This window comes from Rhipicephalus microplus, unplaced genomic scaffold (assembly GCF_043290135.1).
Source record: "Rhipicephalus microplus isolate Deutch F79 unplaced genomic scaffold, USDA_Rmic scaffold_21, whole genome shotgun sequence".
NCBI classification, from domain to species: Eukaryota; Metazoa; Arthropoda; class Arachnida; order Ixodida; family Ixodidae; genus Rhipicephalus; species Rhipicephalus microplus.
The window spans coordinates 6,724,955-6,751,734 of NW_027464594.1; the positions used below are offsets into that span (position 1 = coordinate 6,724,955).

At 50.3% G+C, this 26,780-nt stretch overlaps 29 non-coding genes across 29 annotated transcripts; all 29 read left to right on the plus strand.

The window, feature by feature from the left end:
• Positions 1 to 300: 300 nt before the first annotated feature.
• TRNAE-CUC (transfer RNA glutamic acid (anticodon CUC)) lies at positions 301 to 372 on the plus strand. The gene has a single exon. It is a non-coding gene; the product is annotated as a tRNA-Glu (tRNA).
• A 291-nt stretch (positions 373 to 663) lies between these two features.
• Positions 664 to 735, plus strand: TRNAE-CUC (transfer RNA glutamic acid (anticodon CUC)). The gene has a single exon. It is a non-coding gene; the product is annotated as a tRNA-Glu (tRNA).
• Positions 736 to 1,770: 1,035 nt separating this feature from the next.
• TRNAE-CUC (transfer RNA glutamic acid (anticodon CUC)) lies at positions 1,771 to 1,842 on the plus strand. The gene has a single exon. It is a non-coding gene; the product is annotated as a tRNA-Glu (tRNA).
• Positions 1,843 to 2,133: 291 nt separating this feature from the next.
• Positions 2,134 to 2,205, plus strand: TRNAE-CUC (transfer RNA glutamic acid (anticodon CUC)). Its single transcript has one exon. It is a non-coding gene; the product is annotated as a tRNA-Glu (tRNA).
• Positions 2,206 to 2,686: 481 nt separating this feature from the next.
• TRNAE-CUC (transfer RNA glutamic acid (anticodon CUC)) lies at positions 2,687 to 2,758 on the plus strand. The gene has a single exon. It is a non-coding gene; the product is annotated as a tRNA-Glu (tRNA).
• Positions 2,759 to 3,048: 290 nt separating this feature from the next.
• TRNAE-CUC (transfer RNA glutamic acid (anticodon CUC)) lies at positions 3,049 to 3,120 on the plus strand. Its single transcript has one exon. It is a non-coding gene; the product is annotated as a tRNA-Glu (tRNA).
• An 839-nt stretch (positions 3,121 to 3,959) lies between these two features.
• Positions 3,960 to 4,031, plus strand: TRNAE-CUC (transfer RNA glutamic acid (anticodon CUC)). The gene has a single exon. It is a non-coding gene; the product is annotated as a tRNA-Glu (tRNA).
• Positions 4,032 to 4,322: 291 nt separating this feature from the next.
• Positions 4,323 to 4,394, plus strand: TRNAE-CUC (transfer RNA glutamic acid (anticodon CUC)). Its single transcript has one exon. It is a non-coding gene; the product is annotated as a tRNA-Glu (tRNA).
• Positions 4,395 to 5,598: 1,204 nt separating this feature from the next.
• On the plus strand, positions 5,599 to 5,670 carry TRNAE-CUC (transfer RNA glutamic acid (anticodon CUC)). The gene has a single exon. It is a non-coding gene; the product is annotated as a tRNA-Glu (tRNA).
• A 654-nt stretch (positions 5,671 to 6,324) lies between these two features.
• TRNAE-CUC (transfer RNA glutamic acid (anticodon CUC)) lies at positions 6,325 to 6,396 on the plus strand. Its single transcript has one exon. It is a non-coding gene; the product is annotated as a tRNA-Glu (tRNA).
• A 291-nt stretch (positions 6,397 to 6,687) lies between these two features.
• TRNAE-CUC (transfer RNA glutamic acid (anticodon CUC)) lies at positions 6,688 to 6,759 on the plus strand. The gene has a single exon. It is a non-coding gene; the product is annotated as a tRNA-Glu (tRNA).
• Positions 6,760 to 8,150: 1,391 nt separating this feature from the next.
• On the plus strand, positions 8,151 to 8,222 carry TRNAE-CUC (transfer RNA glutamic acid (anticodon CUC)). The gene has a single exon. It is a non-coding gene; the product is annotated as a tRNA-Glu (tRNA).
• A 113-nt stretch (positions 8,223 to 8,335) lies between these two features.
• On the plus strand, positions 8,336 to 8,407 carry TRNAE-CUC (transfer RNA glutamic acid (anticodon CUC)). Its single transcript has one exon. It is a non-coding gene; the product is annotated as a tRNA-Glu (tRNA).
• A 113-nt stretch (positions 8,408 to 8,520) lies between these two features.
• TRNAE-CUC (transfer RNA glutamic acid (anticodon CUC)) lies at positions 8,521 to 8,592 on the plus strand. The gene has a single exon. It is a non-coding gene; the product is annotated as a tRNA-Glu (tRNA).
• Positions 8,593 to 8,698: 106 nt separating this feature from the next.
• Positions 8,699 to 8,770, plus strand: TRNAE-CUC (transfer RNA glutamic acid (anticodon CUC)). Its single transcript has one exon. It is a non-coding gene; the product is annotated as a tRNA-Glu (tRNA).
• A 1,204-nt stretch (positions 8,771 to 9,974) lies between these two features.
• TRNAE-CUC (transfer RNA glutamic acid (anticodon CUC)) lies at positions 9,975 to 10,046 on the plus strand. The gene has a single exon. It is a non-coding gene; the product is annotated as a tRNA-Glu (tRNA).
• A 1,758-nt stretch (positions 10,047 to 11,804) lies between these two features.
• On the plus strand, positions 11,805 to 11,876 carry TRNAE-CUC (transfer RNA glutamic acid (anticodon CUC)). Its single transcript has one exon. It is a non-coding gene; the product is annotated as a tRNA-Glu (tRNA).
• A 298-nt stretch (positions 11,877 to 12,174) lies between these two features.
• On the plus strand, positions 12,175 to 12,246 carry TRNAE-CUC (transfer RNA glutamic acid (anticodon CUC)). Its single transcript has one exon. It is a non-coding gene; the product is annotated as a tRNA-Glu (tRNA).
• A 291-nt stretch (positions 12,247 to 12,537) lies between these two features.
• On the plus strand, positions 12,538 to 12,609 carry TRNAE-CUC (transfer RNA glutamic acid (anticodon CUC)). Its single transcript has one exon. It is a non-coding gene; the product is annotated as a tRNA-Glu (tRNA).
• A 483-nt stretch (positions 12,610 to 13,092) lies between these two features.
• Positions 13,093 to 13,164, plus strand: TRNAE-CUC (transfer RNA glutamic acid (anticodon CUC)). The gene has a single exon. It is a non-coding gene; the product is annotated as a tRNA-Glu (tRNA).
• A 1,761-nt stretch (positions 13,165 to 14,925) lies between these two features.
• Positions 14,926 to 14,997, plus strand: TRNAE-CUC (transfer RNA glutamic acid (anticodon CUC)). Its single transcript has one exon. It is a non-coding gene; the product is annotated as a tRNA-Glu (tRNA).
• Positions 14,998 to 15,836: 839 nt separating this feature from the next.
• Positions 15,837 to 15,908, plus strand: TRNAE-CUC (transfer RNA glutamic acid (anticodon CUC)). Its single transcript has one exon. It is a non-coding gene; the product is annotated as a tRNA-Glu (tRNA).
• Positions 15,909 to 16,199: 291 nt separating this feature from the next.
• On the plus strand, positions 16,200 to 16,271 carry TRNAE-CUC (transfer RNA glutamic acid (anticodon CUC)). Its single transcript has one exon. It is a non-coding gene; the product is annotated as a tRNA-Glu (tRNA).
• Positions 16,272 to 17,291: 1,020 nt separating this feature from the next.
• Positions 17,292 to 17,363, plus strand: TRNAE-CUC (transfer RNA glutamic acid (anticodon CUC)). The gene has a single exon. It is a non-coding gene; the product is annotated as a tRNA-Glu (tRNA).
• A 7,404-nt stretch (positions 17,364 to 24,767) lies between these two features.
• TRNAE-CUC (transfer RNA glutamic acid (anticodon CUC)) lies at positions 24,768 to 24,839 on the plus strand. The gene has a single exon. It is a non-coding gene; the product is annotated as a tRNA-Glu (tRNA).
• A 113-nt stretch (positions 24,840 to 24,952) lies between these two features.
• TRNAE-CUC (transfer RNA glutamic acid (anticodon CUC)) lies at positions 24,953 to 25,024 on the plus strand. The gene has a single exon. It is a non-coding gene; the product is annotated as a tRNA-Glu (tRNA).
• An 845-nt stretch (positions 25,025 to 25,869) lies between these two features.
• Positions 25,870 to 25,941, plus strand: TRNAE-CUC (transfer RNA glutamic acid (anticodon CUC)). The gene has a single exon. It is a non-coding gene; the product is annotated as a tRNA-Glu (tRNA).
• Positions 25,942 to 26,054: 113 nt separating this feature from the next.
• Positions 26,055 to 26,126, plus strand: TRNAE-CUC (transfer RNA glutamic acid (anticodon CUC)). The gene has a single exon. It is a non-coding gene; the product is annotated as a tRNA-Glu (tRNA).
• Positions 26,127 to 26,239: 113 nt separating this feature from the next.
• TRNAE-CUC (transfer RNA glutamic acid (anticodon CUC)) lies at positions 26,240 to 26,311 on the plus strand. The gene has a single exon. It is a non-coding gene; the product is annotated as a tRNA-Glu (tRNA).
• Positions 26,312 to 26,780: the final 469 nt, after the last annotated feature.

Consider the following 26,780-nt stretch of genomic DNA (forward strand, 5'->3'; position numbering starts at 1 on the left):
CCGGTGTCGGAAGTATTTTTTATCGGCTATCTTCAAGTCAACAATTTGCGCACGCTATATAACTTCAATACTTTTACATTGTTTGCCGAATGACTAAGCAATCACTCCACCCCTCTCCGGCCTGGTCTAGTGGCTTGGATTCCTGGCTCTCACCCAGGAGGCCCGGGTATGATTCCCGGTGTCGGAAGTATTTTCTTTTATCTGCTGTCATCAAGTCTCCAATTTGCGCGCGCTATAGAACTTCAATACTTTTACCCTGTTGGCCGAATGGCTAAGCGATCGCTCCGTCCCTCTCTGTTCTCCAGCATGGTCTAGTGGCTAGGATACCTGGCTCTCACCCAGGAGGCCCGGGTGCGTTTCCCGGTGTCGGAAGTATTTTCTTTTATCTACTATCATCAAGTCTCCGATTTGCGCACGCTATGTAACTTCAATACTTTTACCCTGTTGGCCGAATGGCTAAGCGATCGCTCCGTCCCTCTACGTTCTCCGGCATGGTCTAGTGGCTAGGATACCTGGCTCTCACCCAGGAGGCCCGAGTGCAATTCCCGGCGTCGGAAGTATTTTCTTTTATCTGCTATCATCAAGTCTCCAATTTGCGCATGTTATATAACTTCAATACTTTTACCTTGTTGGCCGAATGACTAAGCGGTTGCTCCACCCCTTTGCGGCATGGTCTAGTGGCTAGGATACCTGGCTCTCACCAAGGAGGCCTGGGTTCGATTCCCGGTGTCGGAAGTATTTTCTTTTATCTGCTGTCATCAAGTCTCCACTTCGTGCACGGTATGTCTGTTCAATAGTTTTACCCTGTTGGCCGAATGGCTAAGCGATCGCTCCGTGCCTCCCCGTTCTCCGGCATGGTCTAGTGGCTAGGATACTTGTCTCTTATCCAGGAGGCCCAGGTTCGATTCCCGGTGTCGGAAGTATTTTCTTTTATCTGCTGTCATTAAGTATCCAATTCTCGCACGCAATGTAACTTCAATACTTTTACCCTGTTGGCCGAATCGCTAAGCGATCGCTCCGTCCCTCTGTTCTCCAGCATAGTCTAGTGGCTAGCATACCTGGCTCTCAGCCAGGAGGCCCGGGCACGATTCCCCGTGTCGGAAGTGTTTTCTTTTATCTGCTATCATCAAGTCTGCAAATTGTGCACGCTATGTAACTTCATTACTTTTACCCTGTTGGCCGAATCACTAAGCGATCGCTCCATCCCTCTCTTATCTCCGGCATGGTCTAGTGGCTAGGATACCTAGCTCTCTCCCAGGAGGCCCGGGTTCGATTCCCAGTGGCGGAAGTATGTTATTTTATCTGCTGTCATCGAGTCTCCAATTTGCGCATGGTATGTCTCTTCAATACTTTTACCCTGTTGGCCGAATGGCTAAGCGATCGCTCCGTCCCTCTTCGTTCTCCGGCATGGTCTAGTGTCTAGTGGCTAGCATACCTGGCTCTCACACAGGAGGCCCGGGTACGATTCCCGGTGTCGAACGTTTTTTGTTTTATCTGCTATCTTTAAGTCTCCTCTTTGCGCACGCAACGTAACTTCAATACTTTTACCTTGTTGGCCGAATGACTGAGTGAACGCTCCACCCTCTCCGGCATGGCCAAGTGGCTCGGACACCTGGCTCTCACCCAGGAGGCCCAGGTTCGATTCCCGGTGTCGGAAGTATTTTCTTTTATCTGCTGTCATCAAGTCTCCAATTTGTGCGCGCTATAGAACTTCAATACTTTTACCCTGTTGGGCGAATGGCTAAGCGATCGCTCCGTCCCTCTCTGTTCTCCAGCATGGTCTAGTGGCTAGGATACCTGGCTCTCACCCAGGAGGCCCGGGTGCGTTTCCCGGTGTCGGAAGTATTTTCTTTTATCTACTATCATCAAGTCTCCGATTTGCGCACGCTATGTAACTTCAATACTTTTACCCTGTTGGCCGAATGGCTAAGCGATCGCTCCGTCCCTCTCTGTTCTCCAGCATGGTCTAGTGGCTAGGATACCTGGCTCTCACCCAGGAGGCCCGAGTGCAATTCCCGGCGTCGGAAGTATTTTCTTTTATCTGCTATCATCAAGTCTCCAATTTGCGCATGTTATATAACTTCAATACTTTTACCTTGTTGGCCGAATGACTAAGCGGTTGCTCCACCCCTTTGCGGCATGGTCTAGTGGCTAGGATACTTGGCTCTCACCCAGGAGGCCTGGGTTCGATTCCCGGTGTCGGAAGTATTTTCTTTTATCTGCTGTCATCAAGTCTCCACTTCGTGCACGGTATGTCTCTTCAATAGTTTTACCCTGTTGGCCGAATGGCTAAGTGATCGCTCCGTGCCTCCCCGTTCTCCGGCATGGTCTAGTGTCTAGGATACCTGGCTCTCACCCAAGAGGCCCGGGTATGATTCCCGGTGTCGGAAGCGTTTTCTTTTATCTGCTCTCATCAAGTCTCCAATTCGCGCACGCTATATACCTTCAATACTTTTAACGTGTTGGCCGAATGGCTAAGCGATCGCTCCGTCCCTCTCTGTTCTCCGGCATGGTCTAGTGGCTAGGATACTTGTCTCTCATCCAGGAGGCCCAGGTTCGATTCCCGGTGTCGGAAGTATTTTCTTTTATCTGCTGTCATCAAGTCTCCAATTTGCGCGCTATAGAACTTCAATACTTTTACCCTGTTGGCCGAATGGCTAAGCGATCGCTCCGTCCCTCTCTGTTCTCCAGCATGGTCTAGTGGCTAGGATACCTGGCTCTCACCCAGGAGGCCCGGGTGCGTTTCCCGGTGTCGGAAGTATTTTCTTTTATCTACTATCATCAAGTCTCCGATTTGCGCACGCTATGTAACTTCAATACTTTTACCCTGTTGGCCGAATGGCTAAGCGATCGCTCCGTCCCTCTACGTTCTCCGGCATGGTCTAGTGGCTAGGATACCTGGCTCTCACCCAGGAGGCCCGAGTGCAATTCCCGGCGTCGGAAGTATTTTTTTTATCTGCTATCATCAAGTCTCCAATTTGCGCATGTTATATAACTTCAATACTTTTACCTTGTTGGCCGAATGACTAAGCGGTTGCTCCAACCCTTTGCGGCATGGTCTAGTGGCTAGGATACCTGGCTCTCACCCAGGAGGCCTGGGTTCGATTCCCGGTGTCGGAAGTATTTTCTTTTATCTGCTGTCATCAAGTCTCCACTTCGTGCACGGTATGTCTCTTCAATAGTTTTACCCTGTTGGCCGAATGGCTAAGCGATCGCTCCGTGCCTCCCCGTTCTCCGGCATGGTCTAGTGTCTAGGATACCTGGCTCTCACCCAAGAGGCCCGGGTATGATTCCCGGTGTCGGAAGTATTTTTTATCTGCTATCATCAAGTCTCCTATTCGCGCACGCTATGTAACTTCAATAGTTTTACCCTGTTGGCCGAATGCCTAAGTGATCGCTCTGTCCCTCTCCGTTCTCGGCGTGGTCTAGTGGCTAGGATAGCTGGCTCTCACCCAGGGGGCTCGGGTTTGATTCCCGGTGTAGGAAGTATTTTTTATCGGCTATCTTCAAGTCAACAATTTGCGCACGCTATATAACTTCAATACTTTTACATTGTTTGCCGAATGACTAAGCAATCAGTCCACCCCTCTCCGGCCTGGTCTAGTGGCTTGGATTCCTGGCTCTCACCCAGGAGGCCCAGGTATGATTCCCGGTGTCGGAAGTATTTTCTTTTATCTGCTATCATCAAGTCTCCAAATTGCGCACGCTATGTAACTTCAATACTTTTACCCTGTGGGCCGAATCGCTAAGCAATCGCTCCGTCCCTCTCTGTTCTCCGGCATGGTCTAGTGGCTAGGATACTTGTCTCTCATCCAGGAGGCCCAGGTTCGATTCCCGGTGTCGGAAGTATTTTCTTTTATCTGCTGTCATCAAGTCTCCAATTTGCGCGCGCTATAGAACTTCAATACTTTTACCCTGTTGGCCGAATGGCTAAGCGATCGCTCCGTCCCTCTCTGTTCTCCAGCATGGTCTAGTGGCTAGGATACCTGGCTCTCACCCAGGAGGCCCGGGTGCGTTTCCCGGTGTCGGAAGTATTTTCTTTTAACTACTATCATCAAGTCTCCGATTTGCGCACGCTATGTAACTTCAATACTTTTACCCTGTTGGCCGAATGGCTAAGCGATCGCTCCGTCCCTCTACGTTCTCCGGCATGGTCTAGTGGCTAGGATACCTGGCTCTCACCCAGGAGGCCCGAGTGCAATTCCCGGCGTCGGAAGTATTTTCTTTTATCTGCTATCATCAATTCTCCAATTTGCGCATGTTATATAACTTCAATACTTTTACCTTGTTGGCCGAATGACTAAGCGGTTGCTCCAACCCTTTGCGGCATGGTCTAGTGGCTAGGATACCTGGCTCTCGCCCAGGAGGCCTGGGTTCGATTCCCGGTGTCGGAAGTATTTTCTTTTATCTGCTGTCATCAAGTCTCCACTTCGTGCACGGTATGTCTCTTCAATAGTTTTACCCTGTTGGCCGAATGGCTAAGCGATCGCTCCGTGCCTCCCCGTTCTCCGGCATGGTCTAGTGGCTAGGATACTTGTCTCTTATCCAGGAGGCCCAGGTTCGATTCCCGGTGTCGGAAGTATTTTCTTTTATCTGCTGTCATTAAGTCTCCAATTCTCGCACGCAATGTAACTTCAATACTTTTACCCTGTTGGCCGAATGCCTAAGTGATCGCTCTGTCCCTCTCCGTTCTCGGCGTGGTCTAGTGGCTAGGATAGCTGGATCTCACCCAGGGGGCTCGGGTTTGATTCCCGGTGTCGGAAGTATTTTTTATCGGCTATCTTCAAGTCAACAATTTGCGCACGCTATATAACTTCAATACTTTTACATTGTTTGCCGAATGACTAAGCAATCACTCCACCCCTCTCCGGCCTGGTCTAGTGGCTTGGATTCCTGGCTCTCACCCAGGAGGCCCGGGTATGATTCCCGGTGTCGGAAGTATTTTCTTTTATCTGCTATCATCAAGTCTCCAAATTGCGCACGCTATGTAACTTCAATACTTTTACCCTGTGGGCAGAATCGCTAAGCAATCGCTCCGTCCCTCTCTGTTCTCCGGCATGGTCTAGTGGCTAGGATACTTGTCTCTCACCCAGGAGGCCCGGGTGCGTTTCCCGGTGTCGGAAGTATTTTCTTTTATCTACTATCATCAAGTCTCCGATTTGCGCACGCTATGTAACTTCAATACTTTTACCCTGTTGGCCGAATGGCTAAGCGATCGCTCCGTCCCTCTACGTTCTCCGGCATGGTCTAGTGGCTAGGATACCTGGCTCTCACCCTGGAGGCCCGAGTGCAATTCCCGGCGTCGGAAGTATTTTCTTTTATCTGCTATCATGAAGTCTCCAATTTGCGCATGTTATAAACTTCAATACTTTTACCCTGTTGGCCGAATGGCTAAGCGATCGCTCCGTCCCTCTACGTTCTCCGGCATGGTCTAGTGGCTAGGATACCTGGCTCTCACCCAGGAGGCCCGAGTGCAATTCCCGGCGTCGGAAGTATTTTCTTTTATCTGCTATCATCAATTCTCCAATTTGCGCATGTTATATAACTTCAATACTTTTACCTTGTTGGCCGAATGACTAAGCGGTTGCTCCAACCCTTTGCGGCATGGTCTAGTGGCTAGGATACCTGGCTCTCACCCAGGAGGCCTGGGTTCGATTCCCGGTGTCGGAAGTATTTTCTTTTATCTGCTGTCATCAAGTCTCCACTTCGTGCACGGTATGTCTCTTCAATAGTTTTACCCTGTTGGCCGAATGGCTAAGCGATCGCTCCGTGCCTCCCCGTTCTCCGGCATGGTCTAGTGTCTAGGATACCTGGCTCTCACCCAAGAGGCCCGGGTATGATTCCCGGTGTCGGAAGTATTTTTTATCTGCTATCATCAAGTCTCCTATTCGCGCACGCTATGTAACTTCAATAGTTTTACCCTGTTGGCCGAATGCCTAAGTGATCGCTCTGTCCCTCTCCGTTCTCGGCGTGGTCTAGTGGCTAGGATAGCTGGATCTCACCCAGGGGGCTCGGGTTTGATTCCCGGTGTCGGAAGTATTTTTTATCGGCTATCTTCAAGTCAACAATTTGCGCACGCTATATAACTTCAATACTTTTACATTGTTTGCCGAATGACTAAGCAATCACTCCACCCCTCTCCGGCCTGGTCTAGTGGCTTGGATTCCTGGCTCTCACCCAGGAGGCCCGGGTATGATTCCCGGTGTCGGAAGTATTTTCTTTTATCTGCTGTCATCAAGTCTCCAATTTGCGCGCGCTATAGAACTTCAATACTTTTACCCTGTTGGCCGAATGGCTAAGCGATCGCTCCGTCCCTCTCTGTTCTCCAGCATGGTCTAGTGGCTAGGATACCTGGCTCTCACCCAGGAGGCCCGGGTGCGTTTCCCGGTGTCGGAAGTATTTTCTTTTATCTACTATCATCAAGTCTCCGATTTGCGCACGCTATGTAACTTCAATACTTTTACCCTGTTGGCCGAATGGCTAAGCGATCGCTCCGTCCCTCTACGTTCTCCGGCATGGTCTAGTGGCTAGGATACCTGGCTCTCACCCAGAAGGCCCGAGTGCAATTCCCGGCGTCGGAAGTATTTTCTTTTATCTGCTATCATCAAGTCTCCAATTTGCGCATGTTATATAACTTCAATACTTTTACCTTGTTGGCCGAATGACTAAGCGGTTGCTCCACCCCTTTGCGGCATGGTCTAGTGGCTAGGATACCTGGCTCTCACCAAGGAGGCCTGGGTTCGATTCCCGGTGTCGGAAGTATTTTCTTTTATCTGCTGTCATCAAGTCTCAACTTCGTGCACGGTATGTCTCTTCAATAGTTTTACCCTGTTGGCCGAATGGCTAAGCGATCGCTCCGTGCCTCCCCGTTCTCCGGCATGGTCTAGTGGCTAGGATACTTGTCTCTTATCCAGGAGGCCCAGGTTCGATTCCCGGTGTCGGAAGTATTTTCTTTTATCTGCTGTCATCAAGTCTCCAATTCTCGCACGCAATGTAACTTCAATACTTTTACCCTGTTGGCCGAATCGCTAAGCGATCGCTCCGTCCCTCTGTTCTCCAGCATGGTCTAGTGGCTAGCATACCTGGCTCTCAGCCAGGAGGCCCGGGCACGATTCCCCGTGTCGGAAGTGTTTTCTTTTATCTGCTATCATCAAGTCTGCAAATTGTGCACGCTATGTAACTTCATTACTTTTACCCTGTTGGCCGAATCACTAAGCGATCGCTCCATCCCTCTCTTATCTCCGGCATGGTCTAGTGGCTAGGATACCTAGCTCTCTCCCAGGAGGCCCGGGTTCGATTCCCAGTGGCGGAAGTATGTTATTTTATCTGCTGTCATCGAGTCTCCAATTTGCGCATGGTATGTCTCTTCAATACTTTTACCCTGTTGGCCGAATGGCTAAGCGATCGCTCCGTCCCTCTTCGTTCTCCGGCATGGTCTAGTGTCTAGTGGCTAGCATACCTGGCTCTCACCCAGGAGGCCCGGGTACGATTCCCGGTGTCGAACGTTTTTTGTTTTATCTGCTATCTTTAAGTCTCCTCTTTGCGCACGCAATGTAACTTCAATACTTTTACCTTGTTGGCCGAATGACTGAGTGAACGCTCCACCCTCTCCGGCATGGCCAAGTGGCTCGGACACCTGGCTCTCACCCAGGAGGCCCGGGTACGATTCCCGGTGTCGGAAGTGTTTTCTTTTATCTGCCATCATCAAGTCTGCAATAGGTGCACGCTATATACCTTCAATACTTTTACCTTGTTGGCCGAATGACTAAGCGATCGCTCCGTCCCTCTCCGTTCTCCAGCATTGTCTAGTGTCTAAGCTACCTGGCTCTCACCCAGGAGGCCCGGGTGCGATTCCCCGTGTCGGAAGTATTTTTTATCTGCTATCATCAAGTCTCCTATTCGCGCACGCTATGTAACTTCAATAGTTTTACCCTGTTGGCCGAATGCCTAAGTGATCGCTCTGTCCCTCTCCGTTCTCGGCGTGGTCTAGTGGCCAGGATAGCTGGCTCTCACCCAGGGGGCTCGGGTTTGATTCCCGGTGTCGGAAGTATTTTTTATCGGCTATCTTCAAGTCAACAATTTGCGCACGCTATATAACTTCAATAATTTTACATTGTTTGCCGAATGACTAAGCAATCACTCCACCCCTCTCCGGCCTGGTCTAGTGGCTTGGATTCCTGGCTCTCATCCAGGAGGCCCAGGTTCGATTCCCGGTGTCGGAAGTATTTTCTTTTATCTGCTGTCATAGAGTCTCCAATTTGCGCGCGCTATAGAACTTCAATACTTTTACCCTGTTGGCCGAATGGCTAAGCGATCGCTCCGTCCCTCTCTGTTCTCCAGCATGGTCTAGTGGCTAGGATACCTGGCTCTCACCCAGGAGGCCCGGGTGCGTTTCCCGGTGTCGGAAGTATTTTCTTTTATCTACTATCATCAAGTCTCCGATTTGCGCACGCTATGTAACTTCAATACTTTTACCCTGTTGGCCGAATGGCTAAGCGATCGCTCCGTCCCTCTACGTTCTCCGGCATGGTCTAGTGGTTAGGATACCTGGCTCTCACCCAGGAGGCCCGAGTGCAATTCCCGGCGTCGGAAGTATTTTCTTTTATCTGCTATCATCAATTCTCCAATTTGCGCATGTTATATAACTTCAATACTTTTACCTTGTTGGCCGAATGACTAAGCGGTTGCTCCAACCCTTTGCGGCATGGTCTAGTGGCTAGGATACCTGGCTCTCGCCCAGGAGGCCTGGGTTCGATTCCCGGTGTCGGAAGTATTTTCTTTTATCTGCTGTCATCAAGTCTCCACTTCGTGCACGGTATGTCTCTTCAATAGTTTTACCCTGTTGGCCGAATGGCTAAGCGATCGCTCCGTGCCTCCCCATTCTCCGGCATGGTCTAGTGGCTAGGATACTTGTCTCTTATCCAGGAGGCCCAGGTTCGATTCCCGGTGTCGGAAGTATTTTCTTTTATCTGCTGTCATTAAGTCTCCAATTCTCGCACGCAATGTAACTTCAATACTTTTACCCTGTTGGCCGAATGCCTAAGTGATCGCTCTGTCCCTCTCCGTTCTCGGCGTGGTCTAGTGGCTAGGATAGCTGGATCTCACCCAGGGGGCTCGGGTTTGATTCCCGGTGTCGGAAGTATTTTTTATCGGCTATCTTCAAGTCAACAATTTGCGCACGCTATATAACTTCAATACTTTTACATTGTTTGCCGAATGACTAAGCAATCACTCCACCCCTCTCCGGCCTGGTCTAGTGGCTTGGATTCCTGGCTCTCACCCAGGAGGCCCGGGTATGATTCCCGGTGTCGGAAGTATTTTCTTTTATCTGCTATCATCAAGTCTCCAAATTGCGCACGCTATGTAACTTCAATACTTTTACCCTGTGGGCCGAATCGCTAAGCAATCGCTCCGTCCCTCTCTGTTCTCCGGCATGGTCTAGTGGCTAGGATACTTGTCTCTCACCCAGGAGGCCCGGGTGCGTTTCCCGGTGTCGAAAGTATTTTCTTTTATCTACTATCATCAAGTCTCCGATTTGCGCACGCTATGTAACTTCAATACTTTTACCCTGTTGGCCGAATGGCTAAGCGATCGCTCCGTCCCTCTACGTTCTCCGGCATGGTCTAGTGGCTAGGATACCTGGCTCTCACCCTGGAGGCCCGAGTGCAATTCCCGGCGTCGGAAGTATTTTCTTTTATCTGCTATCATGAAGTCTCCAATTTGCGCATGTTATAAACTTCAATACTTTTACCCTGTTGGCCGAATGGCTAAGCGATCGCTCCGTCCCTCTACGTTCTCCGGCATGGTCTAGTGGCTAGGATACCTGGCTCTCACCCAGGAGGCTTGAGTGCAATTCCCGGCGTCGGAAGTATTTTCTTTTATCTGCTATCATCAATTCTCCAATTTGCGCATGTTATATAACTTCAATACTTTTACCTTGTTGGCCGAATGACTAAGCGGTTGCTCCAACCCTTTGCGGCATGGTCTGGTGGCTAGGATACCTGGCTCTCACCCAGGAGGCCTGGGTTCGATTCCCGGTGTCGGAAGTATTTTCTTTTATCTGCTGTCATCAAGTCTCCACTTCGTGCACGGTATGTCTCTTCAATAGTTTTACCCTGTTGGCCGAATGGCTAAGCGATCGCTCCGTGCCTCCCCGTTCTCCGGCATGGTCTAGTGGCTAGGATACTTGTCTCTTATCCAGGAGGCCCAGGTTCGATTCCCGGTGTCGGAAGTATTTTCTTTTATCTGCTGTCATCAAGTCTCCAATTCTCGCACGCAATGTAACTTCAATACTTTTACCCTGTTGGCCGAATCGCTAAGCGATCGCTCCGTCCCTCTGTTCTCCAGCATGGTCTAGTGGCTAGCATACCTGGCTCTCGCCAGGAGGCCCGGGCACGATTCCCCGTGTCGGAAGTGTTTTCTTTTATCTGCTATCATCAAGTCTGCAAATTGTGCACGCTATGTAACTTCATTACTTTTACCCTGTTGGCCGAATCACTAAGCGATCGCTCCATCCCTCTCTTATCTCCGGCATGGTCTAGTGGCTAGGATACCTAGCTCTCTCCCAGGAGGCCCGGGTTCGATTCCCAGTGGCGGAAGTATGTTATTTTATCTGCTGTCATCGAGTCTCCAATTTGCGCATGGTATGTCTCTTCAATACTTTTACCCTGTTGGCCGAATGGCTAAGCGATCGCTCCGTCCCTCTTCGTTCTCCGGCATGGTCTAGTGTCTAGTGGCTAGCATACCTGGCTCTCACCCAGGAGGCCCGGGTACGATTCCCGGTGTCGAACGTTTTTTGTTTTATCTGCTATCTTTAAGTCTCCTCTTTGCGCACGCAATGTAACTTCAATACTTTTACCTTGTTGGCCGAATGACTGAGTGAACGCTCCACCCTCCCCGGCATGGCCAAGTGGCTCGGACACCTGGCTCTCACCCAGGAGGCCCGGGTACGATTCCCGGTGTCGGAAGTGTTTTCTTTTATCTGCCATCATCAAGTCTGCAATAGGTGCACGCTATATACCTTCAATACTTTTACCTTGTTGGCCGAATGACTAAGCGATCGCTCCGTCCCTCTCCGTTCTCCAGCATTGTCTAGTGTCTAAGCTACCTGGCTCTCACCCAGGAGGCCCGGGTGCGATTCCCCGTGTCGGAAGTATTTTTTATCTGCTATCATCAAGTCTCCTATTCGCGCACGCTATGTAACTTCAATAGTTTTACCCTGTTGGCCGAATGCCTAAGTGATCGCTCTGTCCCTCTCCGTTCTCGGCGTGGTCTAGTGGCCAGGATAGCTGGCTCTCACCCAGGGGGCTCGGGTTTGATTCCCGGTGTCGGAAGTATTTTTTATCGGCTATCTTCAAGTCAACAATTTGCGCACGCTATATAACTTCAATACTTTTACATTGTTTGCCGAATGACTAAGCAATCACTCCACCCCTCTCCGGCCTGGTCTAGTGGCTTGGATTCCTGGCTCTCACCCAGGAGGCCCGGGTATGATTCCCGGTGTCGGAAGTATTTTCTTTTATCTGCTATCATCAAGTCTCCAAATTGCGCACGCTATATACCTTCAATACTTTTACCGTTTGGCCGAATGGCTAAGCGATCGCTCCGTCCCTCTCCGTTCTTCGGCATGGTCTAGTGGCTACGATACCTGGCTCTCACCCAGGAGGCCCAGGTGCGATTTCCGGTGTCGGAAGTATTTTTTTTATCTGCTATCATCAAGTCTCCAATTTGCGCACGCTACGTAACTTCAATAATTTTACCCTGTTGGCCGAATCGCTAAGCGATCACTCCTTCCCTCTCTGCTCTCCTGCATGGTCTAGTGGCTATGATACCTGGCTCTCACCCAGGAGGCCCGGGTTCGATTCCCGGTGTCGGAAGTATTTTCTTTTATCTGCTCTCATCAAGTCTCCAATTCGCGCACGCTATATACCTTCAATACTTTTAACGTGTTGGCCGAATGGCTAAGCGATCGCTCCGTCCCTCTCTGTTCTCCGGCATGGTCTAGTGGCTGGGATACTTGTCTCTCATCCAGGAGGCCCAGGTTCGATTCCCGGTGTCGGAAGTATTTTCTTTTATCTGCTGTCATCAAGTCTCCAATTTGTGCGCGCTATAGAACTTCAATACTTTTACCCTGTTGGCCGAATGGCTAAGCGATCGCTCCGTCCCTCTCTGTTCTCCAGCATGGTCTAGTGGCTAGGATACCTGGCTCTCACCCAGGAGGCCCGGGTGCGTTTCCCGGTGTCGGAAGTATTTTCTTTTATCTACTATCATCAAGTCTCCGATTTGCGCACGCTATGTAACTTCAATACTTTTACCCTGTTGGCCGAATGGCTAAGCGATCGCTCCGTCCCTCTACGTTCTCTGGCATGGTCTAGTGGCTAGGATACCTGGCTCTCACCCAGGAGGCCCGAGTGCAATTCCCGGCGTCGGAAGTATTTTCTTTTATCTGCTATCATCAAGTCTCCAATTTGCGCATGTTATATAACTTCAATACTTTTACCTTGTTGGCCGAATGACTAAGCGGTTGCTCCACCCCTTTGCGGCATGGTCTAGTGGCTAGGATACCTGGCTCTCACCCAGGAGGCCTGGGTTCGATTCCCGGTGTCGGAAGTATTTTCTTTTATCTGCTGTCATCAAGTCTCCACTTCGTGCACGGTATGTCTCTTCAATAGTTTTACCCTGTTGGCCGAATGGCTAAGTGATCGCTCCGTGCCTCCCCGTTCTCCGGCATGGTCTAGTGTCTAGGATACCTGGCTCTCACCCAAGAGGCCCGGGTATGATTCCCGGTGTCGGAAGCGTTTTCTTTTATCTGCTCTCATCAAGTCTCCAATTCGCGCACGCTATATACCTTCAATACTTTTAACGTGTTGGCCGAATGGCTAAGCGATCGCTCCGTCCCTCTCTGTTCTCCGTCATGGTCTAGTGGCTAGGATACTTGTCTCTCATCCAGGAGGCCCAGGTTCGATTCCCGGTGTCGGAAGTATTTTCTTTTATCTGCTGTCATCAAGTCTCCAATTTGCGCGCGCTATAGAACTTCAATACTTTTATCCTGTTGGCCGAATGGCTAAGCGATCGCTCCGTCCCTCTCTGTTCTCCAGCATGGTCTAGTGGCTAGGATACCTGGCTCTCACCCAGGAGGCCCGGGTGCGTTTCCCGGTGTCGGAAGTATTTTCTTTTATCTACTATCATCAAGTCTCCGATTTGCGCACGCTATGTAACTTCAATACTTTTACCCTGTTGGCCGAATGGCTAAGCGATCGCTCCGTCCCTCTACGTTCTCCGGCATGGTCTAGTGGCTAGGATACCTGGCTCTCACCCAGGAGGCCCGAGTGCAATTCCCGGCGTCGGAAGTATTTTCTTTTATCTGCTATCATCAAGTCTCCAATTTGCGCATGTTATATAACTTCAATACTTTTACCTTGTTGGCCGAATGACTAAGCGGTTGCTCCACCCCTTTGCGGCATGGGCTAGTGGCTAGGATACCTGGCTCTCACCAAGGAGGCCTGGGTTCGATTCCCGGTGTCGGAAGTATTTTCTTTTATCTGCTGTCATCAAGTCTCCACTTCGTGCACGGTATGTCTCTTCAATAGTTTTACCCTGTTGGCCGAATGGCTAAGCGATCGCTCCGTGCCTCCCCGTTCTCCGGCATGGTCTAGTGGCTAGGATACTTGTCTCTTATCCAGGAGGCCCAGGTTCGATTCCCGGTGTCGGAAGTATTTTCTTTTATCTGCTGTCATTAAGTCTCCAATTCTCGCACGCAATGTAACTTCAATACTTTTACCCTGTTGGCCGAATCGCTAAGCGATCGCTCCGTCCCTCTGTTCTCCAGCATAGTCTAGTGGCTAGCATACCTGGCTCTCAGCCAGGAGGCCCGGGCACGATTCCCCGTGTCGGAAGTGTTTTCTTTTATCTGCTATCATCAAGTCTGCAAATTGTGCACGCTATGTAACTTCATTACTTTTACCCTGTTGGCCGAATCACTAAGCGATCGCTCCATCCCTCTCTTATCTCCGGCATGGTCTAGTGGCTAGGATACCTAGCTCTCTCCCAGGAGGCCCGGGTTCGATTCCCAGTGGCGGAAGTATGTTATTTTATCTGCTGTCATCGAGTCTCCAATTTGCGCATGGTATGTCTCTTCAATACTTTTACCCTGTTGGCCGAATGGCTAAGCGATCGCTCCGTCCCTCTTCGTTCTCCGGCATGGTCTAGTGTCTAGTGGCTAGCATACCTGGCTCTCACCCAGGAGGCCCGGGTACGATTCCCGGTGTCGAACATTTTTTGTTTTATCTGCTATCTTTAAGTCTCCTCTTTGCGCACGCAATGTAACTTCAATACTTTTACCTTGTTGGCCGAATGACTGAGTGAACGCTCCACCCTCTCCGGCATGGCCAAGTGGCTCGGACACCTGGCTCTCACCCAGGAGGCCCAGGTTCGATTCCCGGTGTCGGAAGTATTTTCTTTTATCTGCTGTCATCAAGTCTCCAATTTGTGCGCGCTATAGAACTTCAATACTTTTACCCTGTTGGCCGAATGGCTAAGCGATCGCTCCGTCCCTCTCTGTTCTCCAGCATGGTCTAGTGGCTAGGATACCCGGCTCTCACCCAGGAGGCCCGGGTGCGTTTCCCGGTGTCGGAAGTATTTTCTTTTATCTACTATCATCAAGTCTCCGATTTGCGCACGCTATGTAACTTCAATACTTTTACCCTGTTGGCCGAATGGCTAAGCGATCGCTCCGTCCCTCTACGTTCTCCGGCATGGTCTAGTGGCTAGGATACCTGGCTCTCACCCAGGAGGCCCGAGTGCAATTCCCGGCGTCGGAAGTATTTTCTTTTATCTGCTATCATCAAGTCTCCAATTTGCGCATGTTATATAACTTCAATACTTTTACCTTGTTGGCCGAATGACTAAGCGGTTGCTCCAACCCTTTGCGGCATGGTCTAGTGGCTAGGATACCTGGCTCTCACCCAGGAGGCCTGGGTTCGATTCCCGGTGTCGGAAGTATTTTCTTTTATCTGCTGTCATCAAGTCTCCACTTCGTGCACGGTATGTCTCTTCAATAGTTTTACCCTGTTGGCCGAATGGCTAAGCGATCGCTCCGTGCCTCCCCGTTCTCCGGCATGGTCTAGTGTCTAGGATACCTGGCTCTCACCCAAGAGGCCCGGGTATGATTCCCGGTGTCGGAAGTATTTTTTATCTGCTATCATCAAGTCTCCTATTCGCGCACGCTATGTAACTTCAATAGTTTTACCCTGTTGGCCGAATGCCTAAGTGATCGCTCTGTCCCTCTCCGTTCTCGGCGTGGTCTAGTGGCTAGGATAGCTGGCTCTCACCCAGGGGGCTCGGGTTTGATTCCCGGTGTCGGAAGTATTTTTTATCGGCTATCTTCAAGTCAACAATTTGCGCACGCTATATAACTTCAATACTTTTACATTGTTTGCCGAATGACTAAGCAATCAGTCAACCCCTCTCCGGCCTGGTCTAGTGGCTTGGATTCCTGGCTCTCACCCAGGAGGCCCAGGTATGATTCCCGGTGTCGGAAGTATTTTCTTTTATCTGCTATCATCAAGTCTCCAAATTGCGCACGCTATGTAACTTCAATACTTTTACCCTGTGGGCCGAATCGCTAAGCAATCGCTCCGTCCCTCTCTGTTCTCCGGCATGGTCTAGTGGCTAGGATACTTGTCTCTCATCCAGGAGGCCCAGGTTCGATTCCCGGTGTCGGAAGTATTTTCTTTTATCTGCTGTCATCAAGTCTCCAATTTGCGCGCGCTATAGAACTTCAATACTTTTACCCTGTTGGCCGAATGGCTAAGCGATCGCTCCGTCCCTCTCTTTTCTCCAGCATGGTCTAGTGGCTAGGATACCTGGCTCTCACCCAGGAGGCCCGGGTTCGTTTCCCGGTGTCGGAAGTATTTTCTTTTATCTACTATCATCAAGTCTCCGATTTGCGCACGCTATGTAACTTCAATACTTTTACCCTGTTGGCCGAATGGCTAAGCGATCGCTCCGTCCCTCTACGTTCTCCGGCATGGTCTAGTGGCTAGGATACCTGGCTCTCACCCAGGAGGCCCGAGTGCAATTCCCGGCGTCGGAAGTATTTTCTTTTATCTGCTATCATCAATTCTCCAATTTGCGCATGTTATATAACTTCAATACTTTTACCTTGTTGGCCGAATGACTAAGCGGTTGCTCCAACCCTTTGCGGCATGGTCTAGTGGCTAGGATACCTGGCTCTCACCCAGGAGGCCTGGGTTCGATTCCCGGTGTCGGAAGTATTTTCTTTTATCTGCTGTCATCAAGTCTCCACTTCGTGCACGGTATGTCTCTTCAATAGTTTTACCCTGTTGGCCGAATGGCTAAGCGATCGCTCCGTGCCTCCCCGTTCTCCGGCATGGTCTAGTGGCTAGGATACTTGTCTCTTATCCAGGAGGCCCAGGTTCGATTCCCGGTGTCGGAAGTATTTTCTTTTATCTGCTGTCATTAAGTCTCCAATTCTCGCACGCAATGTAACTTCAATACTTTTACCCTGTTGGCCGAATGCCTAAGTGATCGCTCTGTCCCTCTCCGTTCTCGGCGTGGTCTAGTGGCTAGGATAGCTGGATCTCACCCAGGGGGCTCGGGTTTGATTCCCGGTGTCGGAAGTATTTTTTATCGGCTATCTTCAAGTCAACAATTTGCGCACGCTATATAACTTCAATACTTTTACATTGTTTGCCGAATGACTAAGCAATCACTCCACCCCTCTCCGGCCTGGTCTAGTGGCTTGGATTCCTGGCTCTCACCCAGGAGGCCCGGGTATGATTCCCGGTGTCGGAAGTATTTTCTTTTATCTGCTATCATCAAGTCTCCAAATTGCGCACGCTATGTAACTTCAATACTTTTACCCTGTGGGCCGAATCGCTAAGCAATCGCTCCGTCCCTCTCTGTTCTCCAGCATGGTCTAGTGGCTAGGATACTTGTCTCTCACCCAGGAGGCCCGGGTGCGTTTCCCGGTGTCGGAAGTATTTTCTTTTATCTACTATCATCAAGTCTCCGATTTGCGCACGCTATGTAACTTCAATACTTTTACCCTGTTGGCCGAATGGCTAAGCGATCGCTCCGTCCCTCTACGTTCTCCGGCATGGTCTAGTGGCTAGGATACCTGGCTCTCACCCAGGAGGCCCGAGTGCAATTCCCGGCGTCGGAAGTATTTTCTTTTATCTGCTATCATCAAGTCTCCAATTTGCGCATGTTATATAACTTCAATACTTTTACCTTGTTGGCCGAATGACTAAGCGGTTGCTCCACCCCTTTGCGGCATGGTCTAGTGGCTAGGATACCTGGCTCTCACCAAGGAGGCCTGGGTTCGATTCCCGGTGTCGGAAGTATTTTCTTTTATCTGCTGTCATCAAGTCTCCACTTCGTGCACGGTATGTCTCTTCAATAGTTTTACCCTGTTGGCCGAATGGCTAAGCGATCGCTCCGTGCCTCCCCGTTCTCCGGCATGGTCTAGTGGCTAGGATACTTGTCTCTTATCCAGGAGGCCCAGGTTCGATTCCCGGTGTCGGAAGTATTTTCTTTTATCTGCTGTCATCAAGTCTCCAATTCTCGCACGCAATGTAACTTCAATACTTTTACCCTGTTGGCCGAATCGCTAAGTGATCGCTCCGTCCCTCTGTTCTCCAGCATGGTCTAGTGGCTAGCATACCTGGCTCTCAGCCAGGAGGCCCGGGCACGATTCCCCGTGTCGGAAGTGTTTTCTTTTATCTGCTATCATCAAGTCTGCAAATTGTGCACGCTATGTAACTTCATTACTTTTACCCTGTTGGCCGAATCACTAAGCGATCGCTCCATCCCTCTCTTATCTCCGGCATGGTCTAGTGGCTAGGATACCTAGCTCTCTCCCAGGAGGCCCGGGTTCGATTCCCAGTGGCGGAAGTATGTTATTTTATCTGCTATCATCAAGTCTCCTATTCGCGCACGCTATGTAACTTCAATAGTTTTACCCTGTTGGCCGAATGGCTAAGCGATCGCTCCGTCCCTCTTCGTTCTCCGGCATGGTCTAGTGTCTAGTGGCTAGCATACCTGGCTCTCACCCAGGAGGCCCGGGTACGATTCCCGGTGTCGAACGTTTTTTGTTTTATCTGCTATCTTTAAGTCTCCTCTTTGCGCACGCAATGTAACTTCAATACTTTTACCTTGTTGGCCGAATGACTGAGTGAACGCTCCACCCTCTCCGGCATGGCCAAGTGGCTCGGACACCTGGCTCTCACCCAGGAGGCCCGGGTACGATTCCCGGTGTCGGAAGTGTTTTCTTTTATCTGCCATCATCAAGTCTGCAATAGGTGCACGCTATATACCTTCAATACTTTTACCTTGTTGGCCGAATGACTAAGCGATCGCTCCGTCCCTCTCCGTTCTCCAGCATTGTCTAGTGTCTAAGCGTCCTGGCTCTGACCCAGGAGGCCCGGGTGCGATTCCCCGTGTCGGAAGTATTTTTTATCTGCTATCATCAAGTCTCCTATTCGCGCACGCTATGTAACTTCAATAGTTTTACCCTGTTGGCCGAATGCCTAAGTGATCGCTCTGTCCCTCTCCGTTCTCGGCGTGGTCTAGTGGCCAGGATAGCTGGCTCTCACCCAGGGGGCTCGGGTTTGATTCCCGGTGTCGGAAGTATTTTTTATCGGCTATCTTCAAGTCAACAATTTGCGCACGCTATATAACTTCAATACTTTTACATTGATTGCCGAATGACTAAGCAATCACTCCACCCCTCTCCGGCCTGGTCTAGTGGCTTGGATTCCTGGCTCTCACCCAGGAGGCCCGGGTATGATTCCCGGTGTCGGAAGTATTTTCTTTTATCTGCTATCATCAAGTCTCCAAATTGCGCACGCTATATACCTTCAATACTTTTACCGTTTGGCCGAATGGCTAAGCGATCGCTCCGTCCCTCTCCGTTCTTCGGCATGGTCTAGTGGCTACGATACCTGGCTCTCACCCAGGAGGCCCAGGTGCGATTTCCGGTGTCGGAAGTATTTTTTTTTATCTGCTATCATCAAGTCTCCAATTTGCGCACGCTATATTGCCACGACATAGTGCCTGCATTCAAACAACGCGCCCATCACCACGCGCACAGAGACATACATGGGCGCCGTCTAGTGTTGCGCAGAGACGATGATGATAGCACGAGAACCCAGCTGGCCGCTGCTGATGTGTGCCACGCGCTCGGGACTCTTCTTGAAGAAGTAGAATAAGAAGACATCTTGCCGTTCTGCTGTAACGTGCTACGACCATAGTCCCTTTGAGTTGTGGGCACAGGTTCGCCCTTTATTAAATACGTTTTATTATACCCCGAGTCCTTCAACATCGTTTAATTTCTGGTGAGCGTGCTGGGTAATGAATCAAAGCCCTACGAACGCAAGACAGCGTAGCCCCGACCACCAGCCAGTTGATACTGCGGAGCCGACACCTGTGCATCAGAGGACCAGTCGCCGTCTTCAAGGTGATTCACCAGAATTCAGCCCACTCCACTTTACGCCAAGGGAAACTCAGTCAATGGACGCCGCCACCATGACAAGTCATGTAACACCAGCCCAAGTGGTGATAAATCAGCCTCACCAGCCACCAGTATTTCATGGCGACTCGTATGAAGACGTAGAAGATTGGCTGAATCTCTTTGAGAGAGTGGCACGTTTGAACGGTTGGGACGAGAGAGAGAAGCTCCGCCGCGTATACTTTGCTTTGGAGGACTTCGCAAAGACGTGGTATGAAAACCATAAAACCTCCTTTACGACCTGGGATGAATTTCGGCGACAAGCTCTGGCGACTTATGCCAGCGCGGATCGCAAAGAAAAGGCGCAGGCTGCGCTCGAATCCAGGAACCAACTCACCAACGAAAGTGTCGCAATGTATATCGAGGACATGATCCGCCTGTTCAAGCGCGCAGATACCCATATGACCGAAGACAAGAAGCTACGCCACCTCATGCGTGGGGTGAAGCAAGAGCTATTCGCTGTTCTCGTCCGGAACCCACCACGAACAGTTGCGGAGTTTCATACGTAAGCGACAGCCATAGAGAAAACGCTAGAACAGCGGGCTCGACAGTACAATCGAGACAAACTATGCACCTGCCAAGGTCTTCTCTGGACGCCAGCGAAGTGACATGGACGCTCTGCGAGAACTCATCAGGTCGGTGATCAGGGAAGAGCTCAGCAAGTTGCAAGCACCTCACACTACAGCAACACTGTCTGTAGTCGACGTAGTACGAGATGAACTGAGGCAGATGATACGTGAGCCGAAGCGTGCGCCACAGCCGATCCAACGCATACCAACGTACTCTGAAGTACTCAGACAACCCGCGGCGCACACCAATGCAGCAGTTACAATGGCCTCTCCTTGCCCACAAACGGTACGCAGCGCACCTCGTCCACTGGAACCGACGGCTACCTACCTGCCACGAGCCCGTGGTGTAGCTCGCTACGTGGATCAAAGGCCGCGGAAAAGTGACATCTGGCGTGACCATGAGCGCAGGCCTTTGTGTTTCCATTGTGGGGAAGCAGGTCACCTGTATAGGTTCTGCCCTTACCGAGAGGCAGGATTAAGGGGCTTTCCGTTGTACGCACCATGCCCTCGAAACGGTGAACGGCCAACCGAGATCGAAGAGTACTTGTCCGCGCGCCAGAGCCCACTCACTCCACTCCAACATCAGCCAAGATCGCCGTCGCCCAGGCGTTACCGATCACCCAGCCCACGTGCTTCTTCCGCACGGTCTGGGCACCGTTCTACAAGCCCACACCAGGAAAACTGAAGCAAGCGACCTGTGGAGGTGAGGCCGCTGATAACGACAGTTGCGAAGATCCTCCATTGCGGTTTCAAGTTGACGATGCTATGTTTACAGAGGATAAGCGCAGCAGTGCGAAGATTACTTCAGATTTGCGGTTGAAAATAGACGGATACGAGCTGAATGCTTTAGTTGACACCGGCGCTGATTATTCGGTAATGAGTCACAAATTGGCAAAGAAACTGAAAAAGGTTGTAACAAAATGGAGTGGGGCACAGATACGCACGGCAGGTGGCCACACTATTACACCGCTCGGCAGATGCACCTCAAGGCTCGAAATAAGAGGCTTTACTTACGTTGCTGACTTCATCGTGCTGCCGGACTGTTCAAGGGAGCTTATACTAGGAATGGATTTTCTGCAAGCCAATGGAGCCATAATTAATCTGCGCAGATCCAGTGTAACGTTTTCGGCAGAACAAGCTATGTCGGTGGAGGAATCGGAAAAGCGACGTCTTACTGCTCTGCGCCGTGTTGATGAGGACGTCACAGTGCCACCTCGCTGTAGTGTAATGGTGCTTGTTGAAAATAAGGCATTTTGTGAACACGAAGGAATAGCGGATGGAAACGTAGAGCTATTTTTAAACAAAGGAATTTGCGTGGCGAGGGGTGTTGTTCACTTAACGAATGGCCACTCAGTTGTCCTCCTTACGAATTTTGGGAATGAATGTCAGCACATCGCGCAAGGTATTGCTATCGCCTATTTCCACGAGTTCTGCATGACGACTGAACTATGCAGTTTAGCGACAACGCCAACCACTCCACAAGAGACCTGCAACGTCGACGCATCAGTTAACGTCAACCATAGGCTCCCATAATATCAAAAGAAACGATTGTTTGCCCTTATAAAAGAGTTTTCGGACTGCTTTTCAACGTCCTCTAAGGTGCGACGAACGGCTATTGCAAAACACAGGATTATAACAGAAGAAGCCACGAGACCAATTTACCAACACCCATATCGAGTATCGCAAAAGGAAAGAGACGTCATCAAGAAACAAGTGGAGGAGATGCTTTCAGATGACGTGATCCAGCCTTCCAGCAGTCCATGGGCGTCTCCCGTAGTGCTTGTTAAAAAGAAAGATAACAGCCTTCGATTCTGCGTCGACTATCGGAAACTGAACAGCGTAACGAAACGGGATGTATACACTCTGCCGCGTATCGATGATACACTCGATCGACTACGGAGTGCGAAATACTTCTCCTCCCTTGATCTCAAGAGCGGATATTGGCAAATTGAGGTGGATGAGCGCGACCGTGAAAAGACGGTATTCATAACCCCAGACGGACTCTACGAATTTAAAGCGCTTCCATTCGGCCTGTGCACAGCGCCAGCTACGTTTCAGAGAATGATGGACGCTGTCCTCGCGGGACTGAAATGGCCGTCCTGCTTGGTGTACTTGGATGACGTTGTCGTATTTTCCGCTACATTCGACCAACATCTAGAGCGACTCCACACATTATTAGAAGCCATTCGTTCAGCAGACTTGACCATCAAGTCAGAAAAATGCCACTTCACTTTTGAAGAGCTTCGATTCCTCGGACACGTCGTCAGCTCCGACGGCGTTCGGCCAGATCCCGAAAAGACAGCTGCCGTCGCGAAGTTCCCGACACCCAAAGACAAGAAGTCAGTACGTCGCTTCCTGGGTTTATGCGCGTACTATCGGCGATTTGTGGAAAATTTTTGGAACATTGCTGAACCACTTACTAATCTGACAAAAGACGAGGTGCCCTTTAGGTGGGAAAGTGAACAACAGGAAGCATTTGATGAGTTAAGAACACGCCTGCAAGCCTCTCCAATCCTCTCCCACTTCGATGATACTGCCGAAACTGAAGTTCACACTGATGCGAGTAACGTCGGCCTCGGAGCCATTCTAGTCCAGCGGCAAAACGGCGAAGAAAAAGTGCTAGCGTATGCCAGCCGCAAGCTTTCGAAAGCTGAGACAAATTACTCTGCAACCGAAAAATAGTGTCTCGCGGTCATTTGGGCCATAAGTAAATTTCGGCCGTACCTCTACGGTAGACCATTCCGAGCAGTAAGTGACCACCATTGCCTGTGTTGGCTGGCGAATCTTAAGGATCCCTCTGGCCGACTAGCAAGATGGAGCCTTAGGCTACAAGAGTACGATGTTACTGTGGTATACAAATCTGGGAAAAAGCACAGCGATGCCGACTGCCTGTCACGCGCACCAGTGGAGACGAGGTGAGCCGGAGGAAGAAGACTTCCCGTTTCTAGGCGTCGTCCAGGCATCAGAAATCGCTGAACAACAACAAAATGACCCCGATTTGCTGCCGCTTATACAGCGTCTCCAAGGACTCAACGTTAAAGTCCGCGCACTTTATCTAGAGAGACCCTTCGTTCTGTCTTCGGGAAGGGGTCCTTTACAAGAGGAACTTCAAGCCTCATGGTGACAAGTTTTTACTTGTTGTACCTGCACCTTTACGAAACGAGATTCTGCACGCATGTCATGATGAGCCAACATCTGGGCACATGGGTGTCAGCCGTACATTCGCCAGAATTCACCTAAAATACTACTGGCCAAAACTGTTATCATCAGTTCAGCGCTATGTGAAAACTTGCCGTGAGTGTCAAAGACGCAAAACTCCATCCGTGAAACCTGCAGGCCTCCTCCAGCCAATAGAACCACCGCATGCCCCATTCCAACAAGTTGGTATGGATCTCCTAGGCCCCTTTCCGACATCGACTGCACACAAGAAGTGGATAGTCGTAGCCACAGACTATCTCACTCGCTATGCTGAGACTGACTCGCTGTACACTGCAACATCTCTTGAAGTTGCCAAGTTCTTCAACAACAACATAGTCCTCAGACATGGTGCACCCAGCGGGGTAATTACAGGTCGTGGCCCAGCTTTTACTGCAGATGTAATGAAATGTCTGATGCAAATGACCCACACAGACCAGAGAAGAACTACAGCATACCATCCTCAAACAAATGGCCCAACGGAGCGCTTGAACAGAACTCTGACTGATATGCTTTCAATGTATATCGACGTCGAAGATAAACTGTGGGATGAAATATTGCCCTACATCACGTTCGCATATAATACAGCCGTTGAAGAAACAACGCGAGTGACACCATTTGAACTTGTATTCGGCCGAAGAGTCACCACTCCACTGGATGCCATGTTACCACTGAATGATGAAAGCAGCAATCCACCTGGCCTAGGCGACTTCCTGCAAAGAGCTGAGGAAGCACGACAGATGGCGAGATACAGAATACGCCGCCAACAACGTATCGACTCCTATCGGTACAATCAGCGTCGTACCGAAGCGCATTTTCAACCAGGTGACAAAGTATGGATATGGACCCCAGTGCGTCGCCGCGGAATTTCTGAAAAACTTTTTAGCCACTACTTCGGGCCTTACGAAGTACTCCATCGTGTAAGCGATGTAACTTACCAAGTCAGATCCGCTAAACACGGGAGCTCAAAACGCCGCAACCCTACAGAGGTTGTACATGTAGTCCGGATGAAGCCGTACTATGAGAGATCACCGGAAGACCAGTGACGCCTACGCCTACCACGAATCTATTCATTGCCTGACGCATCGAGACGATGCGTGTGAGGAGGGGGATTATGCCACGACATAGTGCCTGCATTCAAACAACGCGCCCATCACCACGCGCACAGAGACATACATAGGCGCCGTCTAGTGTTGCGCAGAGACGATGATGATAGCACGAGAACCCAGCTGGCCCCTGCTGATGTGTGCCACGCGCTTGGGACTCTTCTTGAAGAAGTAGAAGAAGAAGACATCTTGCCATTCTGCTGTAACGTTCTACGACCATAGTCCCTTTGAGTTGTGGGCACAGGTTCGCCCTTTAATAAATACGTTTTATTATACCCCGAGTCCTTCAACATCGTTACAATATAACTTCAATACTTTTACCCTGTTGGCCGAATCGCTAAGCGATCACTCCTTGCCTCTCTGTTCTCCGGCATGGTCTAGTGGCTAGGATACCTGGCTCTCACCCAGGAGGCCCGGGTTCGATTCCCGCTGTCGGAAGTAATTTGTTTCATCCGCTGTCATCAAGTCTCCAATTTGCACACGCTATATAACTTCAATACTTTTACCCTGATGGCCGAATGGCTAAGCGATCGCTACGTCCCTCTCTGTTCTCCAGCATGGTCTAGTGGCTTGGATACCTGGCTCTCATCCAGGAGGCCTGGGTTCGATTCCCGGTGTCGGAAGTATTTTCTTTTATCTGCTATCATCAAGTCTCCAATTCGCTCACGCAATGTAACTTCAATAGTTTTACCCTGTATGCCGAATTGCTAAGCGATCGCTCCGTCCCTCTCCGTTCTCCGGCATGGTCTAGTGGCTAAGATACCTGGCTCTCACCCAGGAGGCCCGGGTTCGTTGCTCGGTGTCGGAAGTATATTCTTTTATCTGCTGTCATCAAGTCTCCAATTCGCGAACGCTATATACCTTCAATACTTTTACCGTGTTGGCCGAATGGCTAAGCGATCGCTCCGTCCCTCTCCGTTCTCCGGCATGGTCTAGTGGCTAGGATACCTGGCTCTCATACAGGAGGCCCAGGTGCCATTCCCGGTGTTGGAAGTGTTTTCTTTTATCTGCTATCATCAAGTCTCCAGTTTGCGCACGCTATATAACTCCAATACTTTTACCCTGTTGGCCAAATGGCTAAGCGATATCTCCGTCCATCTCCGTTCTCCGGCGTGGTCTAGTGGATACCTGGCTCTCACCCAGAAGACCCGGATTCGACTGCCGGTGTCGGAAGTATTTTTTATCTGCTATCTTCAAGTCTCCTATTTGCGCACGCTATATAAGTTCAATACTTTTACCCTGTTGGCCGAATGGCTAAGCGATCGCTCCTTCCCTCCCCGTTCTCCGGCATGGTCTAGTGGCTAGAATACCTGGCTCTCACCCAGGAGGCCCAGGTGCGATTTCCGGTGTCGGAAGTATTTTCTTTTATCTGGTATCATCAAGTCTCCAATTTGCGCACGCTATATAACTTCAATAGTTTTACCCTGTTGGCCGAATGGCTAAGCGATCGCTCCGTCCCTCTCAGTTCTCCGGCATGGTCTAGTGGCTAGGATACCTGGCTCTCACCCTGGAGGCCCGGGTTCGATTCCCGGTGTCGGAAGTAATTTCTTTCATCCGCTGTCATCAAGTCTCCAATTTGCACACGCTATATAACTTCAATACTTTTACCCTGATGGCCGAATGGCTAAGCGATCGCTCCGTACCTCTCTGTTCTCCAGCATGGTCTAGTGGCTTGGATACCTGGCTCTCATCCAGGAGGCCTGGGTTCGATTCCCGGTGTCGGAAGTATTTTCTTTTATCTGCTATCATCAAGTCTCCAATTCGCTCACGCAATGTAACTTCAATAGTTTTACCCTGTATGCCGAATTGCTAAGCGATCGCTCCGTCCCTCTCCGTTCTCCGGCATGGTCTAGTGGCTAAGATACCTGGCTCTCACCCAGGAGGCCCGGGTTCGTTCCTCGGTGTCGGAAGTATATTCTTTTATCTGCTGTCATCAAGTCTCCGATTCGCGAACGCTATATACCTTCAATACTTTTACCGTGTTGGCCGAATGGCTAAGCGATCGCTCCGTCCCTCTCCGTTCTCCGGCATGGTCTAGTGGCTAGGATACCTGGCTCTCATACAGGAGGCCCAGGTGCCATTCCCGGTGTTGGAAGTGTTTTCTTTTATCTGCTATCATCAAGTCTCCAGTTTGCGCACGCTATATAACTCCAATACTTTTACCCTGTTGGCCAAATGGCTAAGCGATATCTCCGTCCATCTCCGTTCTCCGGCGTGGTCTAGTGGATACCTGGCTCTCACCCAGAAGACCCGGATTCGACTGCCGGTGTCGGAAGTATTTTTTATCTGCTATCTTCAAGTCTCCTATTTGCGCACGCTATATAAGTTCAATACTTTTACCCTGTTGGCCGAATGGCTAAGCGATCGCTCCTTCCCTCC